This window comes from Kogia breviceps, chromosome X, assembly GCF_026419965.1.
Source record: "Kogia breviceps isolate mKogBre1 chromosome X, mKogBre1 haplotype 1, whole genome shotgun sequence".
Classification (NCBI taxonomy): domain Eukaryota; kingdom Metazoa; phylum Chordata; class Mammalia; order Artiodactyla; family Physeteridae; genus Kogia; species Kogia breviceps.
The window spans coordinates 67,657,934-67,677,021 of NC_081330.1; positions in this window are offsets into that span (position 1 = coordinate 67,657,934).

Genomic DNA, 19,088 nt, shown 5'->3' on the forward strand with positions numbered 1-19,088 from the left:
GTTCCCTCTATGCCTACTTTCTGCAGGGTTTTTATCATAAATGGGTGTTGAATTTTGTCACAAGCTTTCTCTACATCTATTGAGATGATCATATGGTTTTTCTCCTTCACTTTGTTGATATGGTGTATCACGTTGATTGATTTGTGTGTATTGAAGAATTGTTGCATTCCTGGGATAAACCACACTTGATCATGGTGTATGATCCTTTTAATGTGCTGTTGGTTTCTGTTTGCTAGTATTTTGTTGAAGATTTTCGCATCTATGTTCATCAGTGATATCGGCCTATAGTTTTCTTTCTTTGTGACGTCTTTGTCTGGTTTTGGTATCAGGGTGATGGTGGCCTCATAGAATGAGTTTGGGAGTGTTCCTCCCTCTGCTATCTTTTGGAAGAGTTTGAGAAGGATAGGTGTTAGCTCTTCTCTAAATGTTTGATAGAATTCGGCTGTGAAGCCATCTGGTCCTGGGCTTTTGTTTGTTGGAAGATTTTGAATCACAGTTTCAATTTCAGTTCTTGTGATTGGTCTGTTCATATTTTCTATTTCTTCCTGGTTCAGTGTTGGCAGGTTGTGCATTTCTAAGAATGTGTCCATTTCTTCCAGGTTGTCCATTTTATTGGCATAGAGTTGCTTGTAGTAATCTCTAATAATCTTTTGTATTTCTGCAGAGTCAGTTGTTACATCTCCTTTTTCCTTTCTAATTCTATTGATTTGAGTCTTCTCCCTTTTTTTCTTGATGAGTCAGGCTAATGGTTTATCAATTTTATTTATCTTCTCAGAGAACCAGTTTCTACTTTTATTGAACTTTGCTATTGTTTCCTTCATTTCTTTTTCATTTATTTCTGATCTGATCTGTATGATTTCTTTCCTTCTGCTAAATTTGGGGGGTTTTTTTGTTCTTCTTTGTCTAATTGCTTTAGGTGCAAAGTTAGGTTGTTTATTCGAGATGGTTCCTGTTTCTTAAGGTAGGATTGTATTGCTATAAACTTCCCTCTTAGAACTGCTTTTGCTGTATCCCATAGGTTTTGGGTCGTCGTGTCTCCATTGTCATTTGTTTCTAAGTACTTTTTGATTTCCTCTTTGATTTCTTCAGTGATCACTTCGTCTTTAAGTAGTGTATTGTTTAGCCTCCATGTGTTTGTATTTTTTACAGAACTTTTCCTGTAATTGATATCTAGTCTCATAGCGTTGTGGTCAGAAGAGATACTTGATATGATTTCAATTTTCTTAAATTTGCCAAGGCTATCTTTGTGACCCAAGATATGATCTATCCTGGAGAATGTTCCATGGGCACTTGAGAAAAATGTGTATTCTGTTGTTTTTGGATGGAATGTCCTATAAATATCAAGTAAATCCATCTTGTATAATGTATCATTTAAAGCTTGTGTTTCCTTATTTATTTTCATTTTGGATGATCTGTCCATTGGTGACAGTGGGGTGTTAAAGTCCCCTCCTATGATTGTGTTACTGTCGATTTCCCCTTTTATGGCTGTTAGTATTTGCCTTATGTATTGAGGTGCGCCTATGTTGGGTGCATAAATATTTACAATTGTTATATCTTCTTCATGGATTGATCCCTTGATCATTATGCAGTGTCCTTCTTTGTCTCTTGTAATAGTTTTTATTTTAAAGTCTATTTTGTCTGATATGAGAATTGCTATTCCAGCTTTCTTCTGATTTCCTTTTGCATGGAATATCTTTTTCCATCCCCTCACTTTCAGTCTGTATGTGTCCCTAGGTCTGAAGTGGGTCTCTTGTAGACAGCATATATATGGGTCCTGTTTTTGTATCCATACAGCCAGTCTGTGTCTTTTGGTGGGAGCATGTAATCCATTTACATTTAAGGTAATTATTGATATGTGCATTCCTATTACCATTTACTTAATTGTTTCGGGTTGTTCTTGTAGGTCTTTTCCTTCTCTTATGTTTCTTGCTTAGAGAAGTTCCTTTAGCATTTGCTGTAAAGCTGGTTTAGTGGTGCTGAACTCTCTCAGCTTTTGCTTGTCTGTAAAGGTTTTAATTTCTCCATCAAATCTGAATGAGATCCTTGCTGGGTAGAGTAATCTTGGTTGTAGGTTTTTTTCCTTCATCACTTTAAATATGTCCTGCCACTCCCTTCTGGCTTGTAGAGTTTCTGCTGAAAGAGCAGATGTTAGCCTTATGGGGATTCCCTCGTGTGTTATTTGTTGTTTTTCCCTTGCTGCTTTTAATATGTTTTCTTTGTATTTAATTTTTGACAGTTTGATTATTATGGGTCTCGGCGTATTTATCCTTGGGTTTATCCTGTATGGGACTCTCTGTGCTTCCTGGACTTGATTGACTATTTCCTTTCCTATATTAGGGAAGTTTTCAACTATAATCTCTTCAAATATTTTCTCAGTCCCTTTCTTTTTCTCTTCTTCTTCTGGGACCCCTATGATTCAAATGTTGGTGCGTTTAATGTTGTCCCAGAGATCTCTGGGACTGTCCTCAGTTCTTTTCATTCTTTTTTCTTTCTTCTGCTCTGTAGTAGTTATTTCCACTATTTTATCTTCCAGGTCACTTATCCGTCCTTCTGCCTCAGTTATTCTGCTACTGATCCCATCTAGAGTATTTTTCATTTCATTTATTGTGTTGCTCATTGTTACTTGCTTCCTCTTTATTTCTTCTAGGTCCTTGTTAACTGTTTCTTGCAATTTGTCTATTCTATTTCCAAGATTTTGAATCATCTTCACCATCATTATTCTGAATTCTCTTTCAGGTAGACTGGCTATTACCTCTTCGTTTGTCAGGTCTGGTGTGTTTTTATCTTGCTCCTTCATCTGCTGTGTGTTTTTCTGTCTTCTCACTTTGCTTATCTTACTGTGTTTGGGGTCTCCCTTTTGCAGGCTGCAGGTTTGTAGTTCTATCTATTTTTGGTGGCTGTCCCCAGTGGCTGAGGTTGGTTCAGCGGGTTGAGTAGGTTTCCTGGTTGGGGGGACCAGTGCCCCTGTTCTGGTGGATGAGGCTGGATACCATTTCCCTGGCGGGCAGGTCCTTGTCTGGTGGCGTGTATGGGGATGTCGGTAGCCTTACTTTGGTTCTAGGCAGCCTCTCTGCTAATGGATGGGGCTATAGACCTGTCTTGCTCTTTGTTGGGCATAGGGTGTCCAGCACTGTTCATTGCTGGTCCTTGAGTGAAGCTGGGTCTTGGTGTTGAGATGGACATCTCTGGGAGATTTTCACCGTTTGATATTACATGGAGGTCGGAGGTCTCTTGTGGACCAGTGTCCTGAGGTTAGTTCTCCCACCTCAGAGACACAGCCTTGACACCTGGCTGGAGTGCCAAGAGCCTTTAATCCACATGGCTCAAAACAAAAGGGAGAAAAAAATAGAAAGGCAAGAAAGGAAGGAAGGAAGGAGGAAGGGAGGGAAGGAAGGAAGAAAGGAAGTGAGGGAGGAAGAATGGAAGGGAGGAAGGAAGGAGGGAATAAAGGAAGGAAGGGAGGAAGGAAGGAAGGAGGGAAATAGGAAAGAAAGGAGGGAAGAAAGGAAGAAAGAAAGGGGAGAAGACTAAATAAAGTAGGGTAAAATACAGTTATTAAAATAAAAGAATAATTATTAAGAAGAAAAAATATTTTTAAAGAAAAAAAAAACCAAAAAAAAAAAGGGTCCGTCTAACCCCAGGACAAATGGTGAAAACAAAGCTACACAGACAAAATCTCACACAGCAGCACCCACATACACACTCACAAAAAGAAAAAAGGGGAAAATAATAGTATATCTTGCTCCCAAAGTCCACCTCCTCAACCTGCGATATTTCGCTGTCTATTCAGGTTTTCCACAGATGCAGGGCACTTCAAGCTGACTGTGGAGCTTTAACCCGCTGTTTCTGAGGCTGCTGGGAGGGACCACCCCCTCTCTTTGTTCGCACAGCTCCTGGGGATCAGCCCTGGACCTGGCCCCGCCTCTGCGTGCGCAGGTCGTCTGAGGGCGTCTGCCCTTCACTCAGACAGTGCGGGGTCAAAGGAACAGCATTAATGGAGTAGCTGATTCGTGGTCTCTGGCTCACTCAGGCGGGGGGGGGGGGGAGGGGGGCGGGGCATGGATGTGGGGCGAGTCCGTGGCGGCAGAGGCCGGCGTGACGCTGCACCGGCCCGAGGCGCACCGGGCGTTTTCCCGGGGAAGCAGTCCCAGGATCCCGGGACCCTGGCGGTGGGGGGCTGCACAGGCTCCCGGGAGGACCAGTGTGGAGAGTGACCTGTGCTCCCACAGAGGCCTCTTGGTAGCGGCAGTAGCAACCCTAGCGTCCCACACCCGTCTCTGTTGTCCGTGCCGACAGCCGCAGCTCGCGCCCGTTTCTGGAGCTCCTTTATGTGGTGCCCTTAATTCCCTTTCCTCGCGCCCCAGGAAGTAAAGAGGCAAGAAAAAGTCTCTTGTCTCTTCAGCAGCTCTGCGCCCGTTTCTGGAGCTCCTTTAAGCGGCGAGATTAAACCCCTCTCCTCGTGCACCAGGAGGCAAAGAGGGAAGAAAAGGTCTCTTGCCTCTTCGGCAGCTTCAGACTTCAACTGGACTCCCGGCTAGCTGTGGTGCACTAACCCCTTCAGGCTGTTTTCATTCTGCCAACTCCGGACCTTTCCCTGGGATCCGACTGAAGCCTGAGGCTCTGCTTCCAGCCCCGCCCTCCCCGGCAGCTGAGCAGACGAGCCTCTCCGGCTGGTGAGTGCTGGTCGGCACCGATCCTCTGTGGAATCTCTCCGCTTTGCCCTCCGCACCCTGTTGCTGCACTCTCCTCCGCGGCTCTGAAGCTTCCCCCTCTGCCACCCGCAGACTCCGCCCGCGAAGGGGCTTCTAGTGTGTGGGAACCTTTCCTCCTTCACAGCTCCCTCCCACTGGTGCAGGTCCGGTCCCTATTCTTTTGTATCTGTTTATTCTTTTTTCTCTTTTGCCCTACCCAGGTACGTGGGGAGTTTCTTGTCTTTTGGGAGGTCTGAGGTCTTCTGCCAGCGTTCAGTGGGTGTTCTATAGGAGAAGTTCCATGTGTAGATGTATTTCTGATGTATCTGTGAGGAGGAAGGTGATCACCACGTCTTACTCTTCTGCCATCTTCTCACTCCCCAGCAGGCAGATTTTTAACCACTGCACCACCAGGGAAGTCCCTGTGAATTAATTTTGTATTCTGAAACTTTGCCAAATTCATTGATAGCTCTAGTAGATTTCTGGTAACATCTTTAGGATTTTCTTTGTATAATATCATGTCATCTGCAAAGAGTGACAGTTTTACTTCTTCTTTTCCAATTTGGATTCCTTTTATTTCTTTATATTCTCTGATTGCTGTGGCTATGACTTCCAAAAGTATGTTGAATGAAAGTGGCAGAGTGGACATCCTTGCTTTGTTCCTGATCTTTGACGGAATTCTTTTAGCTTTTCAACGTGGAGTATGATGGTAGCTGTAGGTTTGTCATATATGGCGTTTATTATGTTAAGGTTCCCTCTATGTCCACTTGCTGGAGAGTTTTTATCATAAATGTGTGTTGAGTGTTGTCAATAGCTTTTTCTGAATCTATGGAGATGATCATATAGCTTTTATTCTTCAATTTTTTTATATGGTGTTTCACACTGAATGATTTGCAGATATTGAAAATTCCTTACATCCCTGGGATAAATCCCACTTGATCAATGTGTATGATCCTTTCAATGTATTGTTGGATTTGGTTTGCTAGTTATTTGTTGAGGATTTTTGCGTCTATGTTCATCAGTGATATTGGCCTGTATTTTCTTTTTTTGTGGGATCTTTTTCTGGCTTTGTTATCAGGGTGATGCTGGCCTCATAGAATGAGTTTGGGAGTATTCCTTCCTTTGCAAAGTTTTGGAATAGTTTAAGATGGATAGGTGTTCACTCCTCCCTAAATGTTTGATAGAATTGGACTGTGAATCTATCTGGTCCTGGACTTTTTTCATTGGGAGTTTTAAAATCAGTTTCAATTTCAGTACTTGTGATTGGTCTGTTCATATTTTCTATTTCTTCTTGGTTCAGTCTTGGGAGACTTTACCTTTCTAAGGATTTGTCCATTTCTTCCAGGTTGTTCATTTTATTGGCATAGAGTCGTTTGTAGTAGTCTCTTATGATCCTTTGTATTTCTGTGGTGTCAGTTGCAACTCCTTTTTTTTTTTTTTTTTTTTTTGCGGTACGCGGGCCTCTCACCGTTGTGGCCTCTCCCATTGTGGAGCACAGGCTCCGGACACACAGGCTCAGTGGCCATGGCTCACGGGCCCAGCCGCTCCGCGGCATGTGGGATCTTCCCAGACCGGGGCATGAACCCGTGTCCCCTGCATCGGCAGGCGGATTCGCAACCACTGCACCACCAGGGAAGCCCATAACTTCTTTTCCGTTTCTAATTTTATTGATATGAGCCCTCTCCCTTTTTTTCTTGATGAGTCTGGCTAAAGGTTTGTCAATTTTGTTTATCTTTTCAAAGAATCACCTTTTAGTTTCATTGATCTTTTCTACTGTTTCCTTTGTCTCTATTTCATAGATCTGTATGATTTCTTTCCTTCTGTTAACTTTGGGTTTTGTTTGTTCTTCTTTCTCTAGTTACTTTAGTTTTAAAGTTAAATAGTTTATTTGTGAGTTTTATTGTTTCCTGAGGTAAGATTTTATTGCTATAAATTTCCCTCTTAGAACTGCTTTTGCTGCATCCCATAGGTTTTGGATCATTGTGCTTTCATTTTCATTTGTTTCTAGGTATTTTTAAATTTTCTCTTTCATTTCTTCAGTGATCCATTGGTTGTTTAGTAGCATATTGTTTAGCCTGCCCGTATTTGTGTTTTTAAGAGTTTTTTTCTTGTAGTTGATTTCTAATCTCATAGCACTGTGGTCAGAAAAAATGATTGGTATGATTTGAATTTTCTTAAATTTACTTAGGCTCGCTTTGTGGCCCAGCATGTGGTCATTCCTGGAGAATGTTCCGTGTGGACTTGAGAAGAATGTTTTGGATGGAATGCTCTATAAATATCAATTAAGTCTATCTGGACTAATGTGTCATTTAAGGCCTGGCTTTCCTTATGGAACTTCTGTCTGAATGACCTGTCCATTGATGAAATTGAGTGTTAAAAGTCCCCCACTATTACTGTGTTACTGTTGATTTCTCCTTTTATGGCAGTTAGTATTTGCCTTATATATTGGGGTACTCCTATTTGAGTGCATAGATATTTCCTATATCTTCTTCTTGGACTGATCTCTTGATCATTATGTAGTGTCCTTCTTTGTCTCCTGTAACAGTCTTTATTTTGTAGTCTATTTTGTCTCATGTGAGTATTGCTACTCCAGCTTTCTTTTGATTTCCATTTACATGGAATACCTTTTTCCATGCCCTCACTTTCAGTCTGTATGTGTCCCGAAATCTGAAGTGGGCCTCTTGTAGACAGTATATATACAGACCTTGTTTTTGTATATATTCAGTCAGTCTATGTCTTTTTGTTGGAACATATAATCCATTTACATAAGGTAATTATTGATATGTATGTTCCTATTGCCATTTTCTTAATTGTTTTAGATTTGTTTTTTTAGGTCTTTTTTTCCCCTTCCTCTTTTGTTCTCTTCTCTTGTGATTTGATGACTAAGTTTAGTGTTGAATTTAGATTCCTTTTTGTGCATATCTATTGTAGATTTTTGTTTTGTGGTTACCATGAGGTTTTGATATAGCAGTCTATATATAAGCAAGATTGTTTTAAGTTGCTCATCTTTTAATTTCAAATGCATGTCCAATATCCTGCATTTGTGCTCTCCTTTTCTTACGATTGCTGGTTTTGATATCATATTTGTGTGCAGATGATTTCTTGCCTTTACCTGTGAGCTTTTCCATTTGTAATATTCTTGTTTCTAGTAGTAGCCTTTTCTTTTCCACTTAGAGAAGTTCCTTTAGCATTTGTTGCAAAGCTAGTCTGGTGGTGCCGAATTCTCTTAACTTTTGCTTGTCTGTAAAGCTTTTGGTTTCTTTGTCTAATCTGAATGAAAGCCTCACTGGGTAGAGCATTCTTAGTTGTAGATTCTTCCTTTCAATCACTTTAAATATATTGTGCCACTCTGTTCTGGATGGAAGAGTTTCTGCTGAGAAATCAGCTGATAACCTTATGGGAGTTCTGCTGTATGTTATTTGCTCCTTTTCCCTTGTTGCTTTTAATATTTTTTCTTTGTCTTTAATTTTTGTCAGTTTGATTCCTATGTATCTTGGCATGTTCCTCCTTGGGTTTATCCTGCCTGGGACTCTCTGCACTTCCTGGACTTGGGTGACAGTTTCCTTTCCCATGTTAGGGAAGTTTTCTGCTACTATCTCTTCAAATATTTTCTCAGGTCCTTTCTCTCTCTCTTCTTCTGGGACCTGTATAATGTGAATGTTGGTGCATTTGATGTCTCAGAGGTCTCTTAGACTGTCTTCATCTCTTTTCATTCTTTTTTCTTTATTCTTTTCCATGGAAGTGATTTCCAGCATTGTGTCTTACAGCTCACTTATCCATTCTTCTGCCTCAGTTACTCTGCTATAGATTCCTTCTAGTGTACTTTTCATTTCAGTTATTGTATTATTCATCTCTTTGTTTGTACTTTAGTTCTTCTAGTTCTTTGTTAAATATGTCTTGTATCTTCTCAATCTGTGCCTCCTTTCATTTTCCGAGATCTTGGATCATCTTTGCTATCATTACTCTAAATTATTTTTCCAGTAGACTGTCTATCTCCATTTCACTTAGTTGTTCTTCTGGAGTTCTATCTTGTTCCTTCATCTGGGACATATTCCTCTGCCATTTCATTTTGTCTAACTTTCTGTGAGTGTTGTTTCCATTCCGTAGGGTGCAGGATTGTTGTCCTTCTTGCTTCTGCTGTCTGCCCTCTACTGGATGAGGCTGTCTAAGAGGCTTGTGCAGGTTTCCTGGTGGGAGGGACTTGTTTCTGCCCTCTGGTGGGTGGAGCTGGGTCCTGTCCCTCTGGTGGGCAGGGCCAAACTCAGGAAGTCTTTAAGCAGCCTGCCTGCTGATGGGTGGGGCTGTGTTCCTGCCCTGATTGTTGTTTGGCCTGAGTCTTCCCAGCACTGGAGCCTATAGGCTATTGGGTGGGGCTAGTTCTTGGGGAGGAAATGGCAGCCTCCAACAGGACTCACACCAATGAGTACTAACCAGAATTGCTGCTACCAGTGTCTATGTCCCTCCAGTGAGCCACAGCCGCCTCCCACCTCTGCAGGAGACTCTCTAATACTAGCAGGTAGGTCTGGCTGAGTCTCTTATGAGACCACTGTTTTTTACCCTGGGTAAAAAACACAAGGCTTCTGTGTGCCCTCCAAGGGTGGAATTTCTCTTTCCCCCAATCCTGTGGAATTCCTGTCCTCAAACCCCACTGACCTTCAAAGCCAGATTCTCTGGGGGCTCCTCCTCCCATTGTCAGACCCTCAGGAGGGGAAGCCTAACATGGGGCTCAGAACTTCCATTCCTATGAGAGAACTTCCGTGGTATAATTATTTTCCAGTTTGTGGGTCACCCACCTAGTGAGCATGGGATTTTATTTTATGATGATTTTGCCCCTTCTACCATCTTGTTATGGCTTCCTCTTTATCTTTGCCTTTAGGGTATCATTTTTGGTAGGTTCCAGCATTTTTTTTGTCAATTGTTGTTCAGAAGCAAGCTGTGATTTTCGTGTTTTCGAAAGAAGGGGTGAGCTCATGTTCTTCTCCACCGTTTTGCTGGCCTCCCTTTATGATGTATTATTTACTTATTTATATTTAGTTATATATATATTTTTAAACATTTTTATTGGAGTATAATTGCTTTACAATGGTGTGTTAGTTTATGTTTTATAACAAAGTGAATCAGTTATACATATACATATATCCCCATATCTCTTCTCTCTTGCATCTCCCGCCCTCCCACCCTCTGTATCCCACACTTCTGGCTGGTCAAAAAGCACCGAGCTGATCTCCCTGTGCTATATGACTACTTCCCACTAGCTATCTATTTTACATTTGGTAGTGTATACATGTCCATATATAAACTACCACTCTCTCACTTTGTCCCAGCTGACCCTTCCACCTCCCCACGTCCTCAAGTCCATTCTCTAGTAGGTGTGCGTCTTTATTCCCATCTTGCCCCTAGGTTCTTCATGACCATTTTTTTTTAGATTCCATATATATGTGTTACCGTAAGGTATTTGTTTTTCTCTTTCTGACCTACTTCACTCTGTATGACAGACTCTACCTCCATCCACCTCACTACAGATAACTCAATTTCATTCCTTTATATGGCTGAGTAATATTCCATTGTATATATGTGCCACATCTCCTTTATCCATTCATCTGTTGATGGACACTTAGGTTGCTTCCATGTCCTGGCTGTTGTAAATAGAGCTGCAACAAACATTGTGTTCCATAACTCTTTTTGAATTATGGTTTTCTCAGGGTAAATGTCCTGTAGTGGGATTGCTGGGTTGTATGGTAGTTCTATTTTTAGTTTTTTAAGGAACCTCCTTACTGTTCTCCATAGTGGTTGTATCAATTTACATTCCCACCAACAGAGCAAGAGGGTTTCCTTTTCTCCACACCTTTGCCAGCATTCATTATTTGTAGATTTTTTTAATTTGTAGATTTTTTGCTGATGGCCATTCTGACCGGTGAGAGATGATATCTCATTTTAGTTTTGAGTTGCATTTCTCTAATGATTAATGATGTTGAGCATTCTTTCATGTGTTTGTTGGCAATCTGTATATCTTCTTTGGAGAAATGTCTGTTTAGGTCTTCTGCCCATTTTTGGATTGGGTTGTTTGTTGTTTTGATATTGAGCTGCATGAGCTGCTTGTAAATTTTGGAGATTAATACTTTGTCAGTTGCTTCATTTGAAAATATTTTCTCCTATTCTGAGGGTTGTCTTTTCATCTTGTTTATGGTTTCCTTTGCTATTTATATATTTTTAAAAGATTTTTAAAAACATCTTTATTGGAGTATGATTGCTTTACAATGGTGTGTTAGCTTCTGCTATATAACAAAGTGAGTCAGCTATAAGTATAAATATATCCCCATATCCCCTCCCTCTTGCATCTACCTCCCACCCTCTTTATTCCACTCCTGTAGGTGGTCACAAAGCATTGAGTTGATCTCCCTGTGCTATGTGGCTACTTCCTACTAGATATCGATTTTACATTTGGTAGTGTATATATGTACATGCCACTCTCTCACTTTGTCCCAGGTTACCCTTCTTCCTCCTCATGTCCTCAAGTCCATTCTCTATGTCTGTGTCTTTATTCCTGTCCTGTCCTTAGGTTCTTCAGAACCACTTTCTGTTTTAGATTCCATATACATGTGTTAGAATACAGTACTTGTTTTTCTCTTTCTGACTTACTTCACTCTGGATGACAGGCTCTATGTCCATCCACCTCATTACAAATATCTCAATTTTGTTTCTTTTTATAGCTGAGTAATATTCCATTGTTTATATTTGCCACATCTTCTTTATCTATTCATCTGTTGATGGACACTTAGTTTGCTTCCATGTTCTGACTATTGTAAATAGTACTACAATGAACATTGTGTTCCATGACTCTTTTTGAATTATGGTTTTCTCAGGGTGTACGCCTAGTAGTGGGATTGCTGGTTTGGATGGTAGCTCTATTTTTAGTTCTTTAAGGAACCTCCATACTGTTCTGCATAGTGGCTTTATCAATTTACATTCCCACCAACAGTATAAGAGGGTTCCCTTTTCTCCACACCTTCTCCAGAATTTATTGTTTGTAGATTTTTTAATGATGGCTATTTTGACTGGTGTGAGGTGATACCTCACTGTAGTTTTGATTTGCATTTCTCTAATGTTTACTGATGTTGATCATCCTTTCATGTGTTTGTTGGCAATTTGTATATCTTCTTTGGTGAAATGTCTATTTAGGTCTTCTGTCCATTTTTGGATTGGGTTGCTTATTTTTTGATATTCAGCTGCTTGTATATTTTGGAGATTAATCTTTTGTCAGTTGCTTCTTTTGCAAATATTTTCTCCCATTCTGAGGGTTGTCTTTTCATCTTGTTTATGGTTTTCTTTGCTGTGCAAAAGCTTGTAAGTTTCATTAGGTCCCATTTGTTTATTTTTGTTCTTATTTCCATTTCTCTAGCAGGTGGGTCAAAAAGAATCTTGCTGTGATTTACGTCATAGAGTGTTCTGCCTATGTTTTCCTCTAAGAGTTTAACGGTGTCTGGCCTTACATTTAGGTCTTTAATCCATTTTGAGTTTATTTTTGTGTATGGTGTTAAGGAGTGTTCTAATTTCATTCTTTTACATGTAGTTGTGCAGTTTTCCCAGTACCACTTACTGAAGAGGCTGTCTTTTCTCCATTGTATATTCTTGCCTCCTTTATCAAAGACAAGGTGACCAAATGTTTATGGGTTTATATCTGAGATTTCTATCCTGTTCCATTGGTCTATATTTCTTTTTTTTCTTTTTTTTGCCAGTATCATTCTATCCTGATTACTGTAACTTTGTCATATAGTCTGAAGTCAGGGAGCCTGATTCCTCCATTTTTCTTTCTCAAGATTGCTTTTACTATTTGGGGTCTTTTGTATTTCCATACAAATTGTGAAATTTTTTGTTCTAGCTCTGTGAAAAATGCCATTGGTAGTTTGATAAGGATTGCTTTGAATCTGTAGATTGCTTTGAGGAGTATAGTCATTTTCACAGTGTTTATTTTTCCAATCCAAGAACACGGTTTACCTCTCCATCTATTTGTATCATCTTTCATTTCTTTCATCAGTGTCTTATAGTTTTCTGCATACAGGTCTTTTGTCTTCTTAGGTAAGTTTTTTCCTAGGTATTTTATTCTTTTTGTTGCAGTGGTAAATTGGAGTGTTTCCTTAATTTCTCTTTCAGATTTTTCATCATTAGTGTATAGGATTGCAAGAGATTTCTGTGCATTAATTTTGTATCCTGCTACTTTACCAAACTCAGTGATTAGTTCTAGTCATGTTCTGGTAGCATCTTTAGGAATCTCTCTGTATAGTATCATGTCATCTGCAAACAGTGACAGTTTTACTTCTCCTTTTCCAAATTGGATTCCTTTTATTTCTTTCTCTTGTCTGATTGCTGTGGGTAAAACTTCCAAAACTATGTTGAATAATAGTGGTGAGAGTGGGCAACTTTGACTTATTCGTGATCTTAGTGGAAATGGTTTCAGTTTTTCAACATTGAGAACAATGTTGGCTGTGGGTTTGTCATATATGGCCTTTATTATGTTGAGGTATGTTCCCTGTATGTCTATTTTCTGGAGGGTGTTTATCATAAATGGGTGTTGAATTTTGTCAAAAGCTTTTTTTTCATCTATTGAGATGATCATATGGTTTTTCTCCTTCAGTTTGTTAATATGCTTTATCACATTGTTTTATTTGTGTATATTGAAGAATCTTTGCATTCCTGGGATAAACCCCACTTGATCATGGTGTATGATTCTTTTAATGTGCTTTCTGTTATATTCTGTTTGCTCGTATTTTGTTGAGGATTTTTCCTCTATGTTAATCAGTTATGATGTATTTAAATAGTTTTGACTAGATTGGTGTGATGTAGAATAGAGTATGAAGGGCATGTAGAGGGGAGTGGTGAGAGGTGAGACTAGAGATATATGCAAGGGCCGGATCACAAAGGGCCTTTATGTACCTTGTGAAGGAGCAGAAACTTTGACATATGTGTAAAGAGAAGCTATTGCCAAGTTTAACATAGGTGAGTGATGTGATCAGATTTGCATTTTAAAATGATCGCTCTGGCCATTTTGTGAAGATTGGATTGAATGGATTGATGTGCTAGAGTCAAGACAAGATCAGTATTAGGAAGCAGTTTTGGTAGTCTTGATGAGTGATGGTGGTTTCAATAACCAAGATAGTGGCAACAAGCATCAAGGGACATGATCAAATGACTTGAATGGAGGCTTTCTATGCAGAGGGGATAAGAGTAGGAAAGGTCTTTCCTGATCCTTAGAATGAATAACACTCATCTCAAGAAGTAGCCCCTTTCACTTCTGGACCCTGATTCCTTATAGCTTTGAGCCATGGAGGTAAAAACTGCCAGAGATGAAGGTGGAGAGAAGAGAGAAATAGGATTGGTGTGCCATTTGTCTTGTCGCAGCAATGTCCTTTCTGCTGGCAGTCACTACCCACTGATGTTTTGGGCTTCCCAGATAATGGAACTGTCAAGCCTGAGATCTGGCAGCCTTGGCAGTTGTGGTAGGTGTGGACCTGGAGGGAGGCAAGGTCATCCATATTCAAGGATTTGGAGGGTTCAGGGAAGGGAGAGAATCAAAGGAAAGTCTCTGAGAATATAAGTGAGACTCTGACAGCTCCTATTCTATTAATTCTCTACTTACATTCCCCAGAGGCTTTCAGCCACAACCTTGTTGTCCCTCATTGTTCTTTGCTCATTCCTTGAGCACTTTGATTATCTTTTTATAAACAGTCAGTGTAATGCAGCCTCTTCCACAGTTGTCTCCTCTATTCCTTCCCTCTCATAGAACCAAGCAATCTCAGGACAAAAATGTCATAAAGCATTTAGGCCTAACTCCTCCATCTGATACCAGAATCTCCTCTCTCACCCATGCCTGTCAAAGAGTCATCCAGAAGGTTCTTTAAGACCTCTTATGATGGTAAACTCAGTGAAACCCCTTCTGTCTCTGCCCAGTTCTGGCCAATCTTATTCTGAACAATAATCCATTCCCCTGTAACTTCTACTTCTTGGTTTCACTACTTAGAGGTGCACAGATTAAATTTTCACTTCCAGAAATTTATTTTGATTTTGATTACACTTTATTCTTCTTACATATGGTTACTCCATGCAATATGTTAAGATATATTTGAACTCTCATTTTACCTTTTCCATCTTTCTTCCTCCTCCTTTCCCTCCTTCATCTTCCTCTCCCTTTCTCTAGACCAGGAAGTCTCAACTTAGAGGGCAACTAAGCACTGTATCAGATTATAGGAAGGAGAGTTCACTAGGATTATCAAGAAGAGTGTCTGGAAGGAGAGATCTGAGCTAACTTATGAAGAAAGATTCGTTAGGTGAGTAGAAAAAAAGAGAAGCTATTCCAGGTAGGAGGAAAAGTCTGAACATCTATTGATATGACAATGAAGAAGGCATGGGTGACCTATGAGAAAACCTATTTAGTTGAGCATCTGGGGCAGAAGCAAGATTCACACAAATGAACAAAATGCCCAACATATATTTGGTGCTTGCTTGTTGTCTCTCAGGCTCTGTGCTTTGAATTAGAGATTCAAAAATGAATAAGACGGTCTGCCCCTTAAGGAGTCTAGTTTATAGCGACAAAGAAGCAAGAGCATTAGAATCCAGGGTTACTGTAGAGATCTGAACTAAGTGCTATGGATTCCTAGAGGAAAAAATGATTAAATCTTACCATGGGGAGAAGGAGAGAGACTAACTTTTAGAGAGGGCCCACTATGTGTCAGGAACTGTGCCAATTACTTTATTTTTTATTTTTATATTTTAGTAAAGTAAGATTTTATATTACTTTCAGGTGTACATCAGAGAGATTCAGTATTTTTTTTTTTAATTTTCTGGCCGAGATTCAGTATTTTTACAGATTATACTGCATTAAAAGTTATTATAAGATAATGGTTATAATTACCTGTGCTATACATTATATCCTTGTTGTTTACCTATTTTATACATAGTAGTTTGTATCTCTTAATTCCATTCCCCTAATATGTCACTCACCCTTTCCCTCTTCCCTTTGCTAACCACTAGTTTGTTTTCTATATCTGTGAGTGTGTTTCTGTTTTGCATATACATTCACTTGTAGTATATTTAGATTCCGTGTATAAGTGATATCATATATTATTTGTCTTTCTCTGTATGAGTTATACCACCAAGCATAATATTATCTAGGTCCACATTGCTGCAAATGCAAATGGCAGAATTTTATTCCTTTTTATTTCTGGGTTATATATATAAACAACACAGCCATATATATGTGTGTGTGTATATATATATATATCACATTTTCTTTATCCATTTGTCTGTTGATAGATACTTGGCTTGCTTCCATATCTTGGCTATAGTAAATAGTGCTGTTATGAACATTGGGGTGCATGTATCTTTTTGAACTAACATTTTCATTTTTTTCAGATATATACCTAGGAGTGGAATTGCTGAATCATATGGTAGTTCTATTTTTAGTTTTTTAGGAGCCTCCATACTGCTTTCCATAGTGGTCGCACCAATTTACATTCCCACTAACAGTGTACAAAAGTTCCCTTTTCTTCACATTCTCTCCAACATTTGTTATTTTTAGACTTTTTGATGATAGCTATTCTCCCTGGTGTGAGGTGATATCTCATTGCTGTTTTGATTTGCATTTCTCTAATAATAAGCAATGTTGAGCAACTTTTCATGTGCCTGTTAGCTATCTCTATGTCTTCTTTGGAGAAATGTCTGCCTATTTTTTGATTGGGCTGTTCGTTTTTATGATATTGAGTTGTATGAGCTGTTTGTATATTCTGAATATTGACTCCTTGTCAGTCATATTGTTTGCAAATATTTTCTCCCATTCTGAGGGTTTTCTTTTCATTTTGTCAATGGTTTCCTTTGCTGTGCAAAAGATTTTAAGTTTAGTTAGGTCCCATTCATTTATTTTTACTTTTATTTATTTTGCTTTAGGAGACAGATCCAAAAAAATTGCTACAATTTATGTCAGAGATTTATGGGTTTTTTTTCCCTAGGAGTTTATATCATTTAGGTTTTTAATGTATTTTGAATTTATTTTTGTATATAGTGTGAGCAGCTGTTCTAATCTCATTGTTTGACATAAAGCTGTTCAGTTTACCCACTAGCACTTGAAAAGACTGTATTTTCTCCATTGTATATCCTCATGTTTACATTGAAATTATGAATTTGACAGAAATACCACAGAGTGATGCTGTGTTCTTCTCAGTGCATCATATCAGGAGCCACATGATGTTCGTTTTAGAAGAAATGAGTTGGAAAAATTACTATTTTGCAACCATCATAGTAATCATTGATTTGGGCAAGAATCATCAATAGATGCTGAAAGTAGTGGATGAAGGTTTGATGGGGAACAGGATATTTACATATACTCAAAGAATCTCACCATAAATTACTTATTGTTACAAAGGAGAAAATATAGACTTTAGAGTGGAAAACCTGGTGCACAGTCCATCTTAGCCGAGACAGATATTTTTCAGATAAAGACATGGATACCATGAAGACCCCTCTAAATTCCTGATGATTGGAATCTGAATTCTCATGCCAGCTTCCATTAATGATTTCATGGGTGGTAGTGGTGGTCATGTTGGGGAGAGTAGAGCAGTAGGGGTTATTAAGTTACCTATGTGTCTATTGACCTTACCCATAAGGCAACAATTGTGGATCTGGAACCAGAGGTATTTGAAAGGTCTTATGTCTTTAGGGTCTTTACCCTTAGTTGTCATGAGCTCTCTGGACTTGGAAGGGAAGTTGGTCCAAAATGGTGTGCAGATAGATGAGGAGTGAAAGAGCCAATGTAGTTTTTACTTTCTCTGAATGTTGGTTGACATTTCTCAGCCTTCAAAGCTGATTGGGAGGAGTTTGGCTGGGACTGCAAGACAAGGAGACTCCTTTTTCTTTTGTAGTGGCTCTTCCTGCATAGTAGAAAATGACTCAAAATGTTGATGAAAACCTGAGGGTAGAGGTGGGGAGATCTTCTAAACAAAGGCCTGTTTTCCCTGTTATCAGGCATTTCCCCTTGCCATTTTATGGGGTTGTGCTTTCTCCACATTCACTTTCATCTTTTCCTTCCCCTTCTCATTTCTTTCTAATCCCTTTTCACATGTCAAGCCAGAATCTGCAGTCTCTAATTAGCAAAGATGACAGGTAAGAACTTAACTAGCTTTATTTGGTTGTTTTACCTTTCCTCTGAGCCTTTCAGCAGGACCAGACCAGCTGAGGTGTGTGGTGCTACCTCTGAGGGAGGTCTCCAAGGCCCTTTCAAAGCATCCCCTGGCTTGGGGAGGTGAGGACTACAGCCCCAAAGGTGCCTGCAGTGCAGTTTGCAACTGCTCCAGTAACCTGTTTCACTTTAGCTGAGTAGTGGGGAATCATATTAGCAGCTTGGGAGTATGCAGGTTTGTATATTATGATGGGTAATAGTAGAAATGTCTGGAGTACGTGATCCTTTATTTGGAGGTTTTTAAAATTTCCTCCTTGATTTCTTCAGTCATCTCTCAGTTATTTAGTAGCGTATTGTTTAGCTTCCATGTGTTTGTGTTTTTTACAGTTTTTCCCCTGTAATTGATTTCTAATATCATAGCATTGTGGTCGGAAAAGGTGCTTGATACAATTTCAATTTTCTGAAATTTATTGAGGCTTGATTTGTGACCCAAGATAGGATCTATCCTGGAGAATGTTCCATGTGCACTTGAGAAGAAAGGGTATTCTGCTGCTTTTGTGTGGAATGTCTTATAAATATTAAGTCTATCTGGTCTAATGTGGCATTTAAGGCTTGTGTTTCCTTATTAATTTTCTGTCTGGATGATCTATCCATTGGTGTAAGTGGAGTGTTAAAGTCCCCCACTGTTATTGTGTTACTGTCAATTTCCCCTTTTATGGTTCTTAGCATTTGCCTTATGTATTGAGGTGCTTCTATGTTGGGTGCATAAATATTTACAATTGTAATACCTTCTTCTTGGATTGATCTCTTGATCATTATGTAGTGTCCTTCCTTGTCACTTGTAATCATCTTTATTTTAAAGTCCGTTTTGTCTGATATGAGTACTGCTACTCCAGCTTTCTTTTGATTTCTATCTGCATGGAATATCTACTTCCAGCTCCTCACTTTCAGTCTGTATGTGTTCCTAGATCTGAAGTGGGTCTGTTGTAGGCAGCATATATATGGGTCTTATTTTTGTATCCATTCAGCCAGTCTGTGTCTTTGGTTGGAGCATTTAATCCATTTGCATTTAAGGTAATTATCAATATGTATGTTACAATTACCATGTTCTTAATTGTTTGGGGTTTGTTTTCATAGGTCTTTTTCTTGTCTTGTGTTTCCCACCTAGAGAAGTTCCTTTAGCATTTGTTTTAATGCTGGTTTTGTGGTGCTGAATTCTTTTAGCTTTTGCT